The following is a 19,418-nucleotide window of genomic DNA, read 5'->3' as shown; positions in this document are numbered from 1 at the left end:
TGCAATTTTCTAATAAGCCAAGTATTGCTATACTTTCACAAGTAATATGTCTTTTTTGTTTTTAAATACACAACCTAATGCAATTTAATGGGGCTGAATTTTAAATTAATTAGGAGAAAATTCATGTGTGAAACTGATCAAATTACAGAATTTAAAGATCAATCTCCTATTGGTTGCTGCCCCTTTAAATACATTAGCTTCCATTACTTGCACATAGCATCTATGAGTAAGCGCACACCAGCACGAAACATGTTAGATGGTTAACTACCCTCCTTGTTATTTTTGTGTTTTCTCTATTTTAATGGAATAAAAGTCTTTTTTTCTACCTGTTTGCTCAGCAGCCTTCCATTTTTTTCTTTTGCTGAGTCTTTTGCTGTCGTCCGCCGCTACTTGGTTGGCTCCACACCAATTCCCCTCCTTTCAGTTTTGGTCTAGCCCATTCACCCCCCGGTCCTCAGCGGAAGTGACTTGCAGCGGCTCCGCTCTCTCTCTACTCTGTATCATCTACAATAACTTATATCTGAATTAACCTTTTCCTTCAAGAACTTACTTTTATACACATCCATAGAATTTTCACAGGCAGGTGTCTGTTTAGCAACTTTGTCTCCTGACTGATTTGAACGCACATTCAGTTACTATAGAGTTAATATATACTCTTTGAGTCCTAGCTCCTAACCACAAACAATTTATTCATTGTGGACTATATATTGGGTTTGGACCGATTAACACTGTATTAACCATTATATATTTACTCCTTGAGGAGCTAAAGCATAATCACTTACGCTACTTATACATACAAGCTTGACTGGTTTGAATTATATCCACACCTCATGTGTATAAATCTTTTTATATATCCTTTGTAGCAGTTTTGCGAACTCATTAGAATCCTACAGCTATCGTTACACATCACAGAACTATCAGCTTTATTATTTAACTCATTACATAATTTGAGGATAAATTCATTTCCTCTTATTAACTAGGTTTGTGAATTATTGGAATATTACCGTCGGGATCACGATTTATATGTGTATGGATTGAGGCTGAATCCTCTTACTAGTGATCTCATCCAGTCCGTACATCCTGTACTTATACCGGGGCAATTTTTAATTTGTATGTCATTTAATCAACTATGTTTGGTCTTTTAATTTGAATAATAAAGGTTATATTTTATTTATCCTGTTCTTGGAATTCCACTTTTTAGTCAGGGCCCAGAGTGCTCTCTATGCATACTTTTGGAATATGGTTATTCTCCTTTTAACCATTCCCTTATGTGTCACTAAGTTACAATTACACCTAACACTACACTACAATTAAATTAATTACCTAAATTAAATACAATTAATTACAATTAAATTAAATTATTTAAAGTACAAAAAAACACTAAATTACAGAAAATAATAAAGAAATTACAAGAATTTTAAATTAATTACACCTAATCTAATTCCCCTAACAAAATAAAAAAGCCCCCCAAAATAAAAAAGCCCTACCCTACACTAAATTACAAATAGCCATTAAAAGGGCCTTTTGTGGGACTTCCGGTGGGCGGGCATTGCGAGCTGCAGCAAGGGAAGAGAGCTCCGTGCTTCTATCCCCATATAACATCTACTGCCGCTCGAATCTAGCCCAACAAACATCCCCCTAGGCTCGGGGAAAGAGCCGGGACAGCGGAGTGACCGTTGATGCTGTTGGAGGCTGTGTTACACGCCTCAGCTACCGGAGACGACATAGAAAAAAGGTCGTGACTAGGCCTTAACTACGTAGTAGAGCGTGCAAGAGTGCCTACACATCCACGCAAGTCACCAATTCCAGTAAAGAAGCCCAGCTCAGCATAAAGCAGCCGAACTTCTGTGATCCAGACTAAAAGTAAGGTGGGGGAATAACTTGCTCCTCGTGAGCACTGCAGTGGGGAACGTAAAGGTCAGAATAAGAAGAGGCCACGCACTATACCCCATAGAACTCTCTGGGCCTATCCTGCAAGCGAAATTAAAGGGCAATTTATAACTGTTTACCTGATCCTCCATAATTAACACTTATGTACATCCCTGCAAGTAAAAGAAACATATCAAAGGGAGACTCAAGAATGTGATATAATTGTGTTAATAACAGATCCCTCTGTAGGAATCAGTAATAAGCATGCTGAGAGTAGCACAGTGATGGCGGCCATTACACTCAGAAAGACTAAATCGATTTGAACTTATGTCTGTGACTAAATAAATAAAACACTCGTTAACTGGAACACCCTCCTAGCTCTGGGACATTATTGTATTAAAACTGCAATACTGGTGACTTGTTTTTTTTTTCCCACTTCTGCATGCACAAATATTATAACGCATACATTAAACAGACTGGGCTAGGGGGCAGATTGGGCTAGCGGCAGACTGGGCAAGGGGGAAGACTGGGCTAGGGGCAGATTGGGCTAGGGGGCCGCTTGGGCTAGGGGGCAGATTGGGATAAGTGGCAGACTGGGCAAGGGGGCAGATTGGGCTAGGGGGCAGATTGGGCTAGGTGGCAGAGTGGGCAAGGGGGCAGATTGGGCTAGGGGGCAGACTGGGCTAGGGGTCAGATTGGGCTAGGGGGCAGACTGGGCTAGGGGCAGATTGGGATAGGGGGCAGACTGGGCAAGGGGGCAGACTGGGCTAGGGGGCAGACTGAGCTAGGGGGCAAATTGGGCTAGCGGCAGACTGGGCTAGGGGCAGACTGGGCTAGGGGCAGATTGGGATAGGGGGCAGACTGGGCAAGGGGGCAGACTGAGCTAAGCGGCAAGGCTGCAAATGCAACAGTGAAGGAATCATGGATGACACATTTTCCTAGCAAACATTTTCTTTTTATGGCCCTACATTGCAGCAGTGCTGATTGTTAAAGCATATACCACTGCTACCTCAATGCATGCAGTGCACTCTCAATGCATTTCCTGACCTCGTAGCTGAATTTTAGCAAGTGCAGTGAGAGTGTTGCACATAGCTCTGCAATCTGACAGAACCCACCCCTTTTAAGGGGACTCTCAAGTCAAAATTAAACTTTCATGATTCAGATAGAACATACAATTTTAAACAACTTTTCAACTTACTTCCATTAACAAAATGTGCACAGTTTTTTTTTTATATTTACACTTTTTGAGTCTCCAGCTCCCACTGAGTATGTGCAAGAATTCCCAGAATATACGTATATGGATCTGTGATTGGATGATGAGTGTCACATGGTACAGGAGGAGTGGACATAATAGACATAACTGAAATTTGTCAGAAAAATTAAATTTATGCTTACCTGATAAATTAATTTCTTCTATGGTACGACGAGTCCACTGATTCATCCTTTACTTGTGGGATATTATCCTCCTGCTAACAGGAAGTGGCAAAGAGCACCACAGCAGAGCTGTCTATATAGCTCATCCCTTAGCTCCACCCCCCAGTCATTCGACCGAAGGTACAGGAAGAAAAAGGAGAAACTACAAGGTGCAGAGGTGACTGAAATTAATTTATCTGGTAAGCATAAATTTACTTTTCTTCTATAAGGTACGACGAGTCCACAGATTCATCCTTTACTTGTTGGATACAATACCAAAGCTACAAGACACGGATGAACGGGAGGGACAAGACAGATAATTAAACAGAAGGCACCACTGCTTGAAGAACCTTTCTCCCAAAAATAGCCTCCGAAGAAGCAAAAGTATCAAATTTGTAACATTTGGAAAAAGTATGAAGCGAAGACCAAGTCGCGGCCTTACAAATCTGTTCAACAGAAGCATCATTTTTAAAAGCCCATGTGGAAGCCACCGCTCGAATAGAGGGAGCTGTAATCCTTTCAGGAGGCTGCTGTCCAGCAGTCTCGTATGCCAAATGGATGATGCTTTTCAGCCAAAAAGAAAGAGAGGCAGCCGTAGCTTTTTGACCTCTACGTTTTCCAGAATAGACAACAAACAAAGAAGATATTTGACGGAAATCTTTGGTTGCTTGCAAGTAAAACTTCAAAGCACGAATCACGTCCAAGTTGTGCAACAGACGCTCCTTCTTAGAGGAAGGATTAGGACACAGAGAAGGAACAAAAATTTCCTGATTGATATTCCTATTAGTAACAACCTTAGGAAGGAATCCAGGTTTAGTATGCAAAACCACCTTATCAGCATGGAAAACAAGATAAGGCGAGTCGCATTGCAGTGCAGATAGTTCAGAAACTCTTCAAGCCGAAGAGATAGCAACTAAAAACAGAACTTTCCAAGATAGAAGCTTAATATCTATAGAATGCATAGGTTCAAACCTAACCCCTTGGAGAACTTTAAGAATAAATTCAAACTCCATGGCGGAAAAACAGGTTTAAACACAGGCTTGATTCTAACTAAAGCCTGACAGAACGACTGAATGTCTGGAACATCTGCCAGATGCTTGTGCAGTAGAATTGATAAAGCAGATATCTGTCCCTTTAAGGAACTAGCTGATAGCCCCTTCTCCAATCCTTCTTGGAGAAAGGACAAAATCTTAGGAATCCTGATCTTACTCCATGAGTAGCCTTTGGATTCGCACCAATAAAGATATTTACGTCATATCTTATGATAAATTTTCCTAGTGACAGGCTTTCGAGCCTGAATCAAGGTATCTATGACCGACTCAGAGAAACCCTGCTTGGATAAAATCAAGCGTTCAATCTCCAAGCAGTCAGCCGCACAGAAACTAGTAGATTTGGATGCTGGAACGGACCTTGAATAAGAAGGTCTTGTCTCAGTGGCAGAGTCCATGGTGGAAGAGATGACATGTCCACCAGGTCTGCATACCAAGTCCTGCGTGGCCACGCAGGTGCTATCAAAATCACCAAAGCTCTCTCCTGTTTGATTCTGGTAATCAAACGAGGAAGGAGAGGAAATGGTGGAAACACGTAAGCCAGGTTGAACGACCAGGGTACTGCTAGAACATCTATCAGTACTGCCTGAGGTAAAGTTGACCTGGACCCGTAACAAGGAAGTTTGGCGTTCTGACGAGACGCCATCAGATCCAATTCTGCTGTGCGCCATTGCTGAATCAATTGTGCAAACACCTCTGGATGGAGTTCCCACTCCCCCTAATGAAAAGTCTGATGACTTAGAAAATCCGCTTCCCAGTTCTCCACTCCTGGGATATAGATTACTGATAGATGGCAAGAGTGAGTCTCTGCCCATCGAATTATTTTGGTAACCTCTATCATCGCTAGAGAACTCTTTGTTCCCTCCTGATGATTGATATATGCTACAGTCGTGATATTATCCGACTGGAATCTTATGAATCTGGCCGAAGCCATCTGAGGCCACACCTTAAGCGTGTAGAATATCGCTCTCAGTTCTAGAATATTTATCGGGAGGAGAGTCCGAATGGTCTCCATCTTGAAGGATGGGACTCTGAGGAATTTGTTTAGGATCTTGAGATCTAAAATTGGTCGAAGGTTCCCTCTTTTTTGGGAACCACAAACAGATTGGAGTAGAACCCCTGCCCCTGTTCTGTTTTCGGAACTGGGCAGATCACTCCCATGGTATATAGGTCTTCTACACAGCCTAAGAACGCCTCTCTTTTTGTCTGGTTCACAGACAATTGAGAAAGATGGAATCTCCCCCTTGGAGGAGAATCTTTGAAATATAGAAGATACCCCTGGGTTACGATTTCTAAAGCCCAGGAGTCCTGAACATCTCTTTCCCAAGCCTGAGCAAAGAGAGAAAGTCTGCCCCCTACTAGATCCGGTCCCGGATCGGGGGCTACCTCTTCATGCTGTCTTGGTGGCAGTAGTTACAGGAACAATGCACGCTATAGGTTGCAGAAGAAAACCCTGATGAATAAATATTTTCTTTAGGAGACCCTCTAATTTTTTATCCATAGGATCTTTGAAAGCACAACTGTCCTCAATAGGTATAGTTGTACACTTAGCCAGGGTAGAAATAGCTTCCTCCACCTTAGGGACCGTCTGCCACGAGTCCCGCATGGTGTCTGATATGGGAAACATTCATCCATCTGCTTTCTGAGAGTAAATAGTACACACCGGTACCATTTAAAACAAAAACTCTTGCTTGAAGAAATTAAAAACTAATATTTTATCACCTCTTTCACTTTACCCTTGCTAGTACTTAGAGTAGGCAAAGAGAATGACTGGGGGGTGGAGCTAAGGGAGGAGCTATATAGACAGCTCTGCTGTGGTGCTCTTTGCCACTTCCTGTTAGCAGGAGGATAATATCCCACAAGTAAAAGATGAATCCGTGGACTCGTCGTACCTTATAGAAAAAAAAATCTACTACTCATTTGTCGTTCAGATATTGGGGCCGATTTATCAAACAGTCAATCTGCCCCAATGCATTTGTTTCCTTGCGAGCTTTCAGGCTCGACAGAAACAGGAGTTAAGAAGCAGTGGTCTTAAGACCGCTGCTCCTTAACTCATACGCCGCCTCTGAGGCTGAGAAAATCAATCAAATTCAAATTATGAATCATGAAACATAGTTTTTTTTTCTATTCTGTATCCCTTTAAGCAATAAGGCTGCTCAATTAAAACAGCATTCTGCTTCACAGATGGTTTAAGCAATAGATCCACTGTGTAAATAAATATGCATTATCCATAAATCCTTTTCCATTTGTTCGGTTCTGTAGGGAAATTTTGCTGACAACAACTGAAGGGCATAAGCACAAATAAACAAAGAAGAATTTTGAATTTGTGAAGGTTAATTCCTGCTTTTAAATTATGTGAGCTGTGAGTTTGTGCTGTGGAATATTTTGTATAAAAAGCTACTAAAAAGAATAAGAAATCTAACTTGTTCACAGGAGAAAGGCAACATTACCATAAAGAAAACAAATTCTTCTATCTAGAGATTTCTGCTCTAAAACACTCTGGTACAGCCAGGATTCGTTTCATATTCTATATAGAGCACATAGTTTCGGCTACATACATATGGCTTTACATGTCATTACACACAACAGAATATAACTCCATTTATTGTTTAATAAAATATTTCTCGGATTATGTACATAATACTTACATCTCAGCACTTTGTACCATTGAGTGGAACAGTAATAGCTAGTATTTTTCAGGTATTATAAATAAAAAAGGTAAAAACTATGAATAAGATATTTGGGGGATGTATTCTAATCCAGTTGAAAAGATATTGGGGCCTTTTTAATATGGTGTGAGTGGACATGATCCGATATTGCGCTGTCTGCATTTATCATTGCACCAGTAGTTCTGGGGAACTCCTGGTGCAATACCGCCCACTGCAGATTCTTGGCCAATCGGCCGATAGCAGGGGGTGTCAATCAACCCAATCAAATTCGATCGGGTTGATTTCTGTCCGCCAACTCAGAGCAGGTTTCATAACTTCTGTTTCCCGCGAGCCTTCAGTACGGAGCTTGATGAATATGCCTCTGTATATCTGCTACCTGGATGTACCATTGCACAAACACTTCTATATCTACAATACCTCAAAGGTGGCTGAGAGGGCCAAAAGTAGTAGTTTGATGACCACTGCATCTTACATTGTTGTAAACAGGTCTGTCCCATGAGAGCTCCAATACAGCATCTGCTAGTATAAGTATTGATAGTATAAATGTTGATAGTTCAAGATTATCAACATTTCAGTGAAAAATTAAGTTTATTATTTTTAAGAGACATGAAAGTAAAAATGAAACTTTCACCATTCAGATAGAGCATGCAATAAATGGGAAAGAATATCATATCCCAATTGTATAGATCAGAAGAAAAAAGCTAAATAACCCTCATCACGTTTCTTAGGATTATGTATTTTAGGCACAATAGCACAGTAGACGACTTTTCCAAAAAGGGAGGGATGATATAAAGCCTTAGGCCCCTGATGATCGAAAGTGCTGCGAGGTGGCGCTATATTCAAAAGGGATCCAACTCAATATTGAGAATGCCAGCGTTTATTTCGCCAGCATCGCCACCCATTGTCATAGTAAAATGCCTCTCGGCGATGCTGGCGAAATGTTCCAAGCAGCATCGGCACTATATTAGCAATGTAAAATAAAGGATCCCTTTTAAATATATAGTACAGAGCCTAATAAACATCTAGATTACAAGTTATGTGCGCTATAGGGAAATTAATGAACGTAACAAAAGTTGCGTTATTTAACCCTCTATAGCGCAGCCATTATAAGTTTTGAAACAGCCAGCTTCTGCATGTGATATGGTGCTTTTAAGCTCCATACAGCACAAAATTCAATCACTGTTTTGACGTGCTCATGCAAGGTTTCCCAATAGACATCAATGGGGAGAGTGGGTCAGAAAAAAGTCTAACACCTGCGATCGCAGAAAGAAAAGCTCTGTTACGGAGCCCCATTGATATCTATGGGGAAAAAAACTAACGTTCAAACCTGACACCCTAACATAAACCCCATGTCTAAACACCCCCAATCTTCCCCCACCGACATCACCGCCACCTACCTAAAGTTATTAAACCCTAATCTCCCACCCCCGATATCGCCGCCACCTAAATAAAACTATTAACCCCTAATCTGCCACTCCCAATATCGCAGCCACTATACTAAAGTTATTAACCCCTATTCCCCTACACCCCAACATTGCCCACACTATAATAAATCTATTAACCCCTATTCCACCACTCCCCGACATCGCCGCAACTAAATAAAGCTATTAACTCCTAAAGCTCTTGCCTCCCACATCACTACCACTAAATAAACCTATTAACCCCTAAACTGCCAGCCTCCTACATTGTAACAACCTAAATTAAACTATACTAACCCTTCAACCTAACCCTCAAGTAACCCTAAGCCTAACGCTAACCCTAACATAACCCTAACCCTAACACCCCTAACTTTAACATAATTAAAATAGGGCTAAATTAAAGTTACAATTATTAACTAAATAATACCTATTTGAAACTAAATACATACTTACCTGTGAAATAAAACCTAAGATAGCTGCAATATAACTAATAATTATATTGTAGCTAGCTTAGGTTTTATTTTTATTTCACAGGTAAAGTTTGTATTTATTTTAACTAGGTAGACTAGTGTCAGGGTTTTTTCCCTGTTGTTTGCTATGTGCTGCTGGCAGCCATTTTACTCACCTCTCTTCCTGACTATGGTGCATTGTGGGGGATGCTGCTCATTTCCTACACTTCCTTTTACGGCCAGACTGGTGTGCATCATCCATGTGAGACAGGACGCAGTCTCAGAATTGTGATGTCATCACTTATTATTTAAAGGGCCTCCGCATTTTCCAGTTGTTCTGGGTTATCCCTGGCTCCAAAAGCCCAATCCCAGTCTCGACTGGAGCAGGTCCGAAATTTTGTTGTGGTCCCCGCAATGTATTTCCACTTGTCTTCGGAAACCAGTTAAAGACTTGCGCACTTCTTCGGTATCTCAATTGCCAGAGAAGTACCGAGAGTTCACAGACGTGTTTGACAAGGTACGTGCTGGTACGTTGCCTCCTCATCAGTCTTACGATTGTGCCATAGACCTGCAACCCGGAGCCATTCCTCCTCGGGGCTGGGTGTACCCTCTGTCTGTTGCAGAGAATTGTGCTATGGAGGAGTATGTTGCTGATGCTCTGTCGTGGGGAATCATCCACAAATCCTGCTCTCCTGCAAGGGCTGGCTTCTTCATTGTGAAGAAAAAGGGTGGCGAGTTAAGACCATGTATCGATTACAGGTGTCTTAATTGTCTTACAATTAAGAATGCTAACCCTATTCCGCTTATTAAGGAACTCTTTGACCACCTCAAGGGAGCTACGGTCTTTACTAAACTTGATTTGAGAGGAGCGTACAATCTCATTAGGATTAAGGAGGGTCACGAATGGAAAACAGCATTTAACACCATGAGCGGGCATTATGAGTATCTTGTAATGCCCCTTGGCCTATATAATGCTCCTGCTGTTTTTTCAGGAATTTATTAATGATGTCCTACGAGATATGTTGCAACAGTGTGTTGTGGTGTACTTAAGACGACATCCTCATACACTCACCCACACTTGAGGCTCATCGCTCTGATGTTACACAGGTTCTTCAGAGACTACGTGAGAATGGCCTGTTCCATCAGACTCAAGTAACCTTCCTAGGTTATGTTATCTCCGTTGCAGGGTTCTCCATGGATCCTGACAAGTTATCTGCAGTTCTGCAGTGGCCTCGCTCAGTTGGTCTTCGGTCTATTCAACGTTTTTTGGGGTTCGCCAATTACTATAGAAAGTTTATTAAAAACTTTTCTTCCTTGGTCAAACCTATCACAGACATGACCCGTAAAGAGAATGATCCACTCCATTGGTCACCTACTGCCATTAAGGCCTTTGATAGTCTTAAGTCTGCCTTTGTTGCCGCTCCAGTTCTGGATCATCCTAACCCTGTCCTGCCTTTCGTGCTTGAGGTTGATGCGTCTGAGACTGGAGTAGGTGCCCTCTTGTCTCAACGTCCTATGCCTGACGGTTCCTTGCATCGGTGTGGTTTCTTCTCTAAGAAATTGTCTCCAGCAGAGTGCAATTATGAAATTGGTGACAGGGAATTACTGGACATAATTTTGGCACTCAAGGAATGGAGGCATCTTCTCGAGGGTACTAGCATGCCAGTGCTCATTCTTACTGACCACAAGAATTTAACTTATCCATCTGAAGCAAAACGTTTGTCACCCCGACAGGCCAGATGGGCGCTATTTTTGTCTCGGTTTAATTATGTGGTCTCCTACCTGCCTGGTAGTAAGAATGTTAGGCCTGATGCCCTCTCTCAACAATTTTCGCCTCTGTCCAAGGAGGAGTCTGTACCTACTCCTGTTATACCATATTTTGGCTACCATACACACTAATTTGACTTCTCCCTTGGGGGAGGAGATCCTGGCTGCACAAACCAATGCACCTCCTGAGAAACCTAGTGGTAAGTGTTTTGTTCCTGAGAATCTTCAAACTAAACTTTTGCACACTTACCACTATTCTAAAGCCGCAGGTCACCCAGTCAAGAACCAAATGATTTGGTCTGTCACTCGACAATTCTGGTGGCCAGGTTTTTGTTCTGATATTGCTGCGTATGTTGCCTCCTGCTCAGTTTGTGTACAGAATAAGACTCATCGACGTCTTCCTGTCGGTCTTCTTCAACCTATTGCTAATGGTGATCGTCCTTGGACACATCTTTCTATGGACTTCATTGTCGAGCTCCCTGTTTCCAATGGCAATACTTTTATCCTTATGGTGGTTGACCGTTTTTCTAAAATCTCACATTGCATTCCCTTGATGAAGCTGCCTACCACTCAGGAGCTTGCTTCCATTTTTGCCTGGGAGGTCTTCCGTTTACATGGGTTACCCAAGGAGATAGTGTCAGACCGGGGTAGCCAGTTTGTCTCCAGATTTTGGTGTTCCTTTTGTGCTCAAATGGGGATCCAGCTTTCCTTCTCCTCAGCATATCACCCTCAATCCAATGAGGCTGCGGAACAGTCTAATCAAGCTTTGGAACAGTTCCTGCATTGCTATGTCTCAGATCACCACAATAACTGGTCTTAACTGTTACCTCTGGCAGAGTTTGCTCATAATAGTGCTATTAATGCTTCCTCCAAGTTATCCCCGTTCATGGCGAATTATGGGTTTCAACCATCCTTGTTGCCCGATTCATTCATGTCTCAGGGTATTCCGGCTTTGGAGGAGCATCTCCGGCAACTCTGTTCCACGTGGGTGCAGATTCAGGATTGCATTCATCGTTCTATGCAGCGCCAAAAGTTCCAGGCTGATCGTAGGTGTCTGCCCGCACCTTTCTACCAGGTTGGTGAGAGAGTTTGGCTGTCCTCCCGCAACATGAACCTTCGTGTGCCTTCCAATAAATTGGCTTCCCGTTATATTGGTCCTTTGCAAATAACACGACGGGTTAATCCTGTAGCCTACGCTCTTGACCTTCCTACTGTTATGCGCATCTCCAATGTTTTTCATGTCCCCCTCTTGAAACCATTGGTTTGTAATCGGTTTACCACTGTGTTGCCTCGTCCCCGTCCTATCTTTGTTGATAACCATGAGGAGTATGAGGTCAGCAGCATTATTGACTCTCGTATGCAGGGGCCGTGTACAGTATTTGGTTCACTGGAGGGGCTACGGTCTGGAGGAGCGTTCTTGGGTTCCCTCCTCTGATGTTCATGCTCCTGCCCTCCTCCATGCCTTCCATGCCCGTTTCCCCAATAAGCCTTTTGTCCTCCCACGGGGGAGGGGTCATTGAGGGGATGGTACTGTCAGGGTTTTTTCCCTGTTGTTTTCCATGTGCTGCTGGCAGCCATTTTACTCACCTCTCTTCCTGACTATGGTGCATTGTGGTGGATGCTGCTCATTTCCTACACTTCCTTTTATGGCCAGACTGGTGTGCATCATCCATGTAAGACAGGATGCAGTCTCAGAATTGTGATGTCATCACTTATTATTTAAAGGGCCTCTGTTCAGTATGCTTTGCCTTTGCGTTGTCTCAGACCTGTTTGTGAGAGTTCCTGTGTATTGCCTGACTGCCTGACGTCCTTCCTGGTTCCTGATCCCTGGCTTGTTCCTGACTCTGCTGTTTTCCTTGTTCCTGATTCCGGCTCATCTGACTATTCGCTTTGGCTCCTGACCCGGCTCGTCTGACTACCAGCTCTGGTTTTGACTCCTGGCTTGTTATTTGACTTGCGGACTTTTTATTATTTTTTGCTATTAATAAAGGTGTGATTATTTTTGCACTTCTCGTCTCAGTCTGATTCCTGGCACCCTGAAAACTAGTTAGTAAATAGTTATTAACTATTTAATAACTACCTAGTTAAAATAAATACAAACTTACCTGTCAAATAAAACCTAATCTGCCTTACACTATAACCTAACATTACAAAAAATAAAAAACACTAAAATTACAAAAAATAAAAATCATCCAATAGAATGGGAGCTGCTTAATTCCTATTGGCTGATTTGAGCAGCCAATAGGATTTTAGCAGCTCTAATTCCTATTGGCTGATTCAAAATTTTCAGCCAATATGAATGCAAAGAACGTCATTTTGAAACGGCTCCCTTACATTGAAGATTCAGTGTACGGCAGCGACCATATGAAGAGGATGCTCCGTGCTGGATGTCTTCAGGAAGGACCCGCTTCGCTCCGCCGGGATCAAGATAGAAAATGCCGCCTGGATGAAGATAGAAGAGGCCATCTGGATGAAGACTTCTCGCCGCCTGGAAGAGATAGAAGAGGCTGTCTGGATGAAGACTTCTCGCTGCCTGGATGAAGATCGTTCAAGCGGGACTTCAAAAACTGTAAGTGGATCGTCGGGGGTTAGCGTTAGGTTGTTTTTAAGGGTTTTTTGGGTGGGTTTTTTTTTAGATTAGGGTTTGGGCTATTCCTAAACAAGCTAAATGCTCTTTTAAGGTCAATGCCCATACAAATGCCCTTTTTAGGGCAATGTGTAGCTTAGGTTTTTGTTAGAGTTAGTTTTTTTTATTTTGGGGGGTTGGTTGGGTGTTTGGTTTTACTGTTCTTTGTATTTTTTTTTACAGGTAAAAGAGCTGTTTAACTTAGGGCAATGCCCTACAAAAGGCCCTTTTAAGGGCTATTGGTAGTTTATAGTAGGCTTTGGGTTTTTTTTTATTTTGGGTGGGCTTTTTTATTTTTATAGGTCTATTAGATTAGCTGTAATTCTTTTTTTATTTTGAATAATTTCATTGGTTATTTTTCGTAATTTTGTGTTTGTTATTTTTTGTAATTAGATAGTTTGTAATTTTTAGAGTAGTGTTAGGATTTTTTAATGTGTAGTTTATTTGTATTTAATTGGTATAAGAAGAAAAAGGAACAGAGGCGCCAAACATGGCCTAGTAACGTCAGGGCACCAACACACAGAACCGACAGGATAAAATATACTCACAAGTGTGGCGCACCCCAAGTGGTGCTATTATGGCAGACTGGAACTAAAGCAGTGGTCCAGCTCACTGATCACCGCCAGCTGAGACTCCAAATCCAGATAATCCTTGAGAGGACCCTGACGTTACTAGGCCATGTTTGGCGCCTCTGTTCCTTTTTCTTCTTAGATCACGACACATCAGGATGACCGTCCTATGAGCTGCCTCCATCTTTCAGGATTGTTTGTATTATTGTTTGTATTGGGTATCTTTTGATTGATTGCATTATTAATATTTTTTTATTGTTTGCTTTATATTTGTACCAATATTATAGCTACCAGTAAGCGCCCCCTATGAGTGCGGTGTATGTCTGTGTACACCACACTCTATATTTTGTTTTTAATTTGTAGTTAGTTTAATTTTAGTTTAATAGTTAGTTTAATTATTAGTTTAAACTTAGTTCTTTAAATTTGACAGGTAAGTTATAATTTAATTTAAGATAGGGAAATTGTAATTTGAATATAAAGTTAGGGGGGCCTTAGGTTTAGGGGTTACTAGTTTAAATTAGTTTATTATGATGTGGGAGGCTTTCCGTTTAGGGGTTAATAGTTTACTATAGTATATTTTGTTGTGGGGGGCTTGCGGTTTAGAGGTTAATAGGTTTACTATAGTGGCGGCAGAATTAGGGCTTAATAACTTTAGTACAGTGGGGGCGATGTGGGCGGATGGCAGATTAGGGGTTAATAATATTTAAATAGTGTTTGCGATACAGGAGGGCAGCTGTTTAGAAGTTAATAGTTTAATTTAGTATATTTTGTTATGGGGCTTGCGGTTAAGGGGTTAATAGGTTTATTATAGTGGCAGCGGTGTAGGGCATAATAACTTTAGTATAGTGGGGCGATGTGGGTGGGCGGCAGATTAGGGGTTAATTATATTTAAATAGTGTTTGCGATGTGGGAGGGGGTTGGTTTAGGGGTTAATAACTTTATTATAGTTGCGACGATGTTGGGGAGCGGCAGAATAGGGGTTAATAAATTGTATTAGTGGCGGCGATGTCGGGAGCGTCAGATTAGGGGTTAATAGGTTAATTATAGTGTTTGCGATGCGAGAGGGCCTCGGTTTAGGGGTTAATAGGTAGTTTATGGGTGTTAGTTTACTTTGTAATTCTTTAATTATGAGTTTTATGTTACATTTTTGTAGCGTAAAACTCATAACTACTGCTTTTAGATTGCGGAATGGATCATGTCGGTATAGGCTTGAACGCAAGCTTGTTAGCCTCACTGAAAAACTTGTAATGGCAGTGCTATGGAAGTCCCATGAAAAAAACGTAATTTTTACATGTGCGGGACTGACGTTGCGCTACAGGCTAAAAGGTTTGTGGTACAGCTATACCGACAAGACTTGTAATGGCTGCAGTGCTGTTTTAACGCCGAAATTACAATTTTTTCAGCGTTAAAACACGAACGCAAAACTCGTAATCTAGGTGAAACATAGCTTAGTACCACTAAACCCCCATAACCTTCACTGCTTAACCCCTAAACTGCCAATAGCCCACCAAAATAAACTGCTTAACTTATTTACCCATATACCTCCAATAGCCCATTGCAATATAATTCCTAACTTAGTAACCCCTATACCGGCATAACCGCTCACAGCAAACTACCCCTTCACTATTTAACTCGTATACCGCCATAACCCTCATCACAAACACCCCCTAATCTATTAACCCCTAAACTGCCACAACCACCCATTGCAAACTACCCCTACACTACTTAACTACTTAACAGCTAACCCCCCTCTAACCTAACACCCCCTAAGTTGCACAAAATAATAAACACAATTTTCTTTATAAAAGACAAAAGTAACTTTCTAATTTACTCCTATTATCATTTTTTCTTCGTTCTCTTGCTATCTTTATTTGAAAAAGAAGGCATCTAAGCTATTTATTTGGTTTAGTACACTGGAAAGCACTTGTTTATTGGTGGGTGAATTTATCCACCAATTATCAAGAACAACCCAGGTAGTTCACCAAAAATGGGCCGGCATCTAAACTTATATTCTTGCATTTCAAATAAAGATACCAAGAGAATGAAGAACATTTGATAATAGGAGTAAATTAGAAAGTTGCTTAAAATTGCATGCTCTATCTGAATCAGGAAAGAAAAAAATTGGGTTCAGTGTTTCTTTTAAAAATAAAAAAAACATTTATTCCTATCCTAAAACTAGAGTCCACTTTAAAAACAAAAAACCACCCCAAAATGAAAAACCCTATACTTACGCTAAAGGATAGTATAGCAATAGCCCTTAGAAGGGCCTTTTGTAGGACATTGCCCTAAAGGGATTTAGCTCTTTTCTCAAAAAAATATAATCCCTTCTACAATAAAAGTAACCCCCGTCCCCAAAATTAAAGCCTATCCAAAAAAAACACTCTAAAAATTGCCCTTTTGACTAAAAACCTTATTCTTAAAGCGACATAATACTCATATGCTAAATCATTTGAAACTGATGCAGTATAACTGTAAAAAGCTGACAGGAAAATATCACCTGAGCATCTCTATGTAAAAAAGGAAGATATTTTACCTCACAACTTCCTCAGCTCAGCAGAGTAAGTTCTGTGTAAAAAGTTATACTCAGCTGCTGCTAAGCTGCAGGTTAAAAAAAATAAATGAATGAAGAAATGAACAGCAGCCAATCAGCATCAGTAGTGCTGAGGTCATGAACTCTTTTACTGTGATCTCATGAGATTTCACTTAACTCTCATGAGATTTCATTGTAAATTTCATTTAAACTGAATAGGGAAATAACATGAGAGTGCACGAGGCTCATCCCTTCCGCTGTCCCAGGACAGACATACTGATATGCTGCTTAGAAGTCCTTTACAAAGGGATGTGGCTACTGAGGAACATTTGAGGTAAAATATCTTTCTTTTTTACATAGAGATGTTCAGGAGATATTTTCTAGTCAGCTTTTTACAGCTATGCTGCATCACTTTCAAGTGTTTAAACATTTGGGTATTATGGCCCTTTAATAAAAAAAACTATCCAAAAAAATAAATAAACTAAAAAAACCCTATCCTAAAAAAATTGCCAAGTAAAGGGCATTTGCTTGGGCATTGCCCGTAAAATGGCATTTGGTAGGGCAGTGCCCTGAAGTGAACATAGCTTCTTTGCTAAAATCTGAAAGTAGGTGTTCTGTGGGAGTTAGCACTTTTATTGGAATACATGGTAGTGCAATATATATTACAATCCCTGAAGTATAGGTTATCAGTAGGGTGTCAGCCATGTTTGTCTCACCACCTTTTTAGTAGATGTGTGAGTTTCGTTTCGTTCCAAATTGAAATTCGGATGAATTTGTCAAATTCGGAGCTTAGGATCGATTTGAATTTCCGAATTACCGTAGCACCGAAACTAACGAATAAATCTGAATTATTTTGGATTTAGTTGTTACATTCGGATGGCCATGGACTAATCACAATTACACTAGTATTGTACAGTATATTAGGTTATATCACTCTGCTATGGGTTACACCTAATTTTACAGTACATAATACTAGTCTAATACACAGCACATCCCACCTAACACATACCGAACTTCCGAATTTCCGAATTGAATCCGGACCGAATACATCAAATACATCTGAATTTATTCGAATCCGAATGAATCCTAATGAATCCGAAACAAATGCATTCGAATGTATCCAAATTCGAATCGATCCAAAAACGAAATTCAAAAACATCCGATCCGAAATCAATCCGAAACTAAATAAATATTTCCGCCACGCACAAGTCTACTTTTCAGTGGAAAGACTTTACTGTGTGAGGCAGGTAGTGTAGGTGCAGTTACAGTTAGGTCGCACAGGCAAAATTTGAAGTGTTGCTACACAGAAACCATGTTTGGTTTCAGTGAGCGCACTGTCTATACTATGTAAGAACACTTCAAATACGCCCTTTGCCACCAGCTGAAAGTGACAATAAGTGATGATGTCAGCGGACTTTTGCAGAAGCCACAAACCCTATTATTTCCTATAGGAGATACATCACCACTCGTCAGGCACTAAGCGGGTCCGCCCCCTTTTTTAATATATCGACTGCCAGGCCGAGGAGGCCAGAAAGGCAGTTTCTCATCGGTCTGTCAATGCTTTGAATATCGGGGCCTTAGGGAGCACTTTGTATTAGATAGTAATATAGTTTGCTTGGTTCTATCTGTTCTTTTGTATTTTTTCATGTTCTTTTTTTTTTATTTCTTAATCTGCATTGTGTATGTTTAAATCAATGGCTGCCACAATATGTTTAAATTTAAAAATTGAGAAAAGAAGAACCAACTAAATTGTTTTGGATAGTGAACTGTTGTATGAACAGTAAATTTTAAAAAATAAATAAAAAAATAAGTACATTATTTATATATTTATATGAAGAACATGGGAATGTAAAATATGCTTCACGCGCATTGGGGTTCGCAATTTAGGACTAACGAAGTCGAGTTAGCACACATGAAGAATTGCTATCTTCATTGTGCATTACTGAAGTATTAAATATAAACTATTACAAAATATTAATAAAAGTATTTAAAATTATATCTGATACTGTTAATGTAAAATAGATGTCTATACCTACATATCTCTAGGAATAGATATAGATATAAACACATATACATACATATATAAATATATAGTCATGGCCATGTTGGATTCAGATAAGAAGGTATTAAAATCAAACATCTGTGTGGGTGAGATGGGAGTAAGTAAAGTATATAAAGAAATGTATATATGTGTATATATATACAGTATATGTAAGTATGTACGTACAATAAAAAGTAAATTTTCCTTTAAGTGAAGAACATTGGAATGTTAAATATCTAGAGTACATACATATACAGTAAAACATATAAATACTTAAATACATCTGTACACACATCTATATATATATATACATACACATACATACACATATTTAGACATGTACACTATTTTGTTTTGCCTCTGCCTGGGGGGTTGAAGGGGGGCGCCCCACGGATCCTCTAGCATCCACCCCAAGTGAACCTTGGGGTATGAGGTTTACAAGGGGGGTTTTTGTCCCCCTTGAAACCCCTAGGCAGAGGTAAAAAAGATAATGAAGATGGGGAATTACAGCTCATTGTATATATATTTGATGCAGTGATTTGCAAGAACTATTGTCTTCAACGGATGAAAAGAGTGCTGTGATTAGCTTTATCCAGACTCCTAGGATTACCCGGGTAAAGCCTGATGTAAGATATTGCATCGGGCTTTACCCACCGGCGCTGGGTAATGTCAGTTTTACTTGGGTAATCCTAGAATTTAATATATATGGTAAAGCCCTTTTCAGACCTTTTTTTTTCTTATACCTTATACCATCTATCTTTGAATCCTTACAACTTTTTTTATATATATTTTTTAACTAGTTTTTATCAGGCTGTGTTTATATGACAGTAACTAGACTTTTACATGTATTTATGTTGTGCTTGAAGGGATAGTCTAGTCAAAATTAAGCATGCAATTTTAAGCAACTTTCTAATTTACTCCTATTATCAATTTTTCTTCATTCCCTTGGTATGTTTATTTGAATGTAAGCTTAGGAGCTGGCCCAATTTTGGTTCAGAACCTGGGTAGCACTTGCTGA

This window comes from Bombina bombina, chromosome 2, assembly GCF_027579735.1.
Source record: "Bombina bombina isolate aBomBom1 chromosome 2, aBomBom1.pri, whole genome shotgun sequence".
Lineage (NCBI taxonomy): Eukaryota > Metazoa > Chordata > Amphibia > Anura > Bombinatoridae > Bombina > Bombina bombina.
This window is presented reverse-complemented; position numbering follows the sequence as displayed.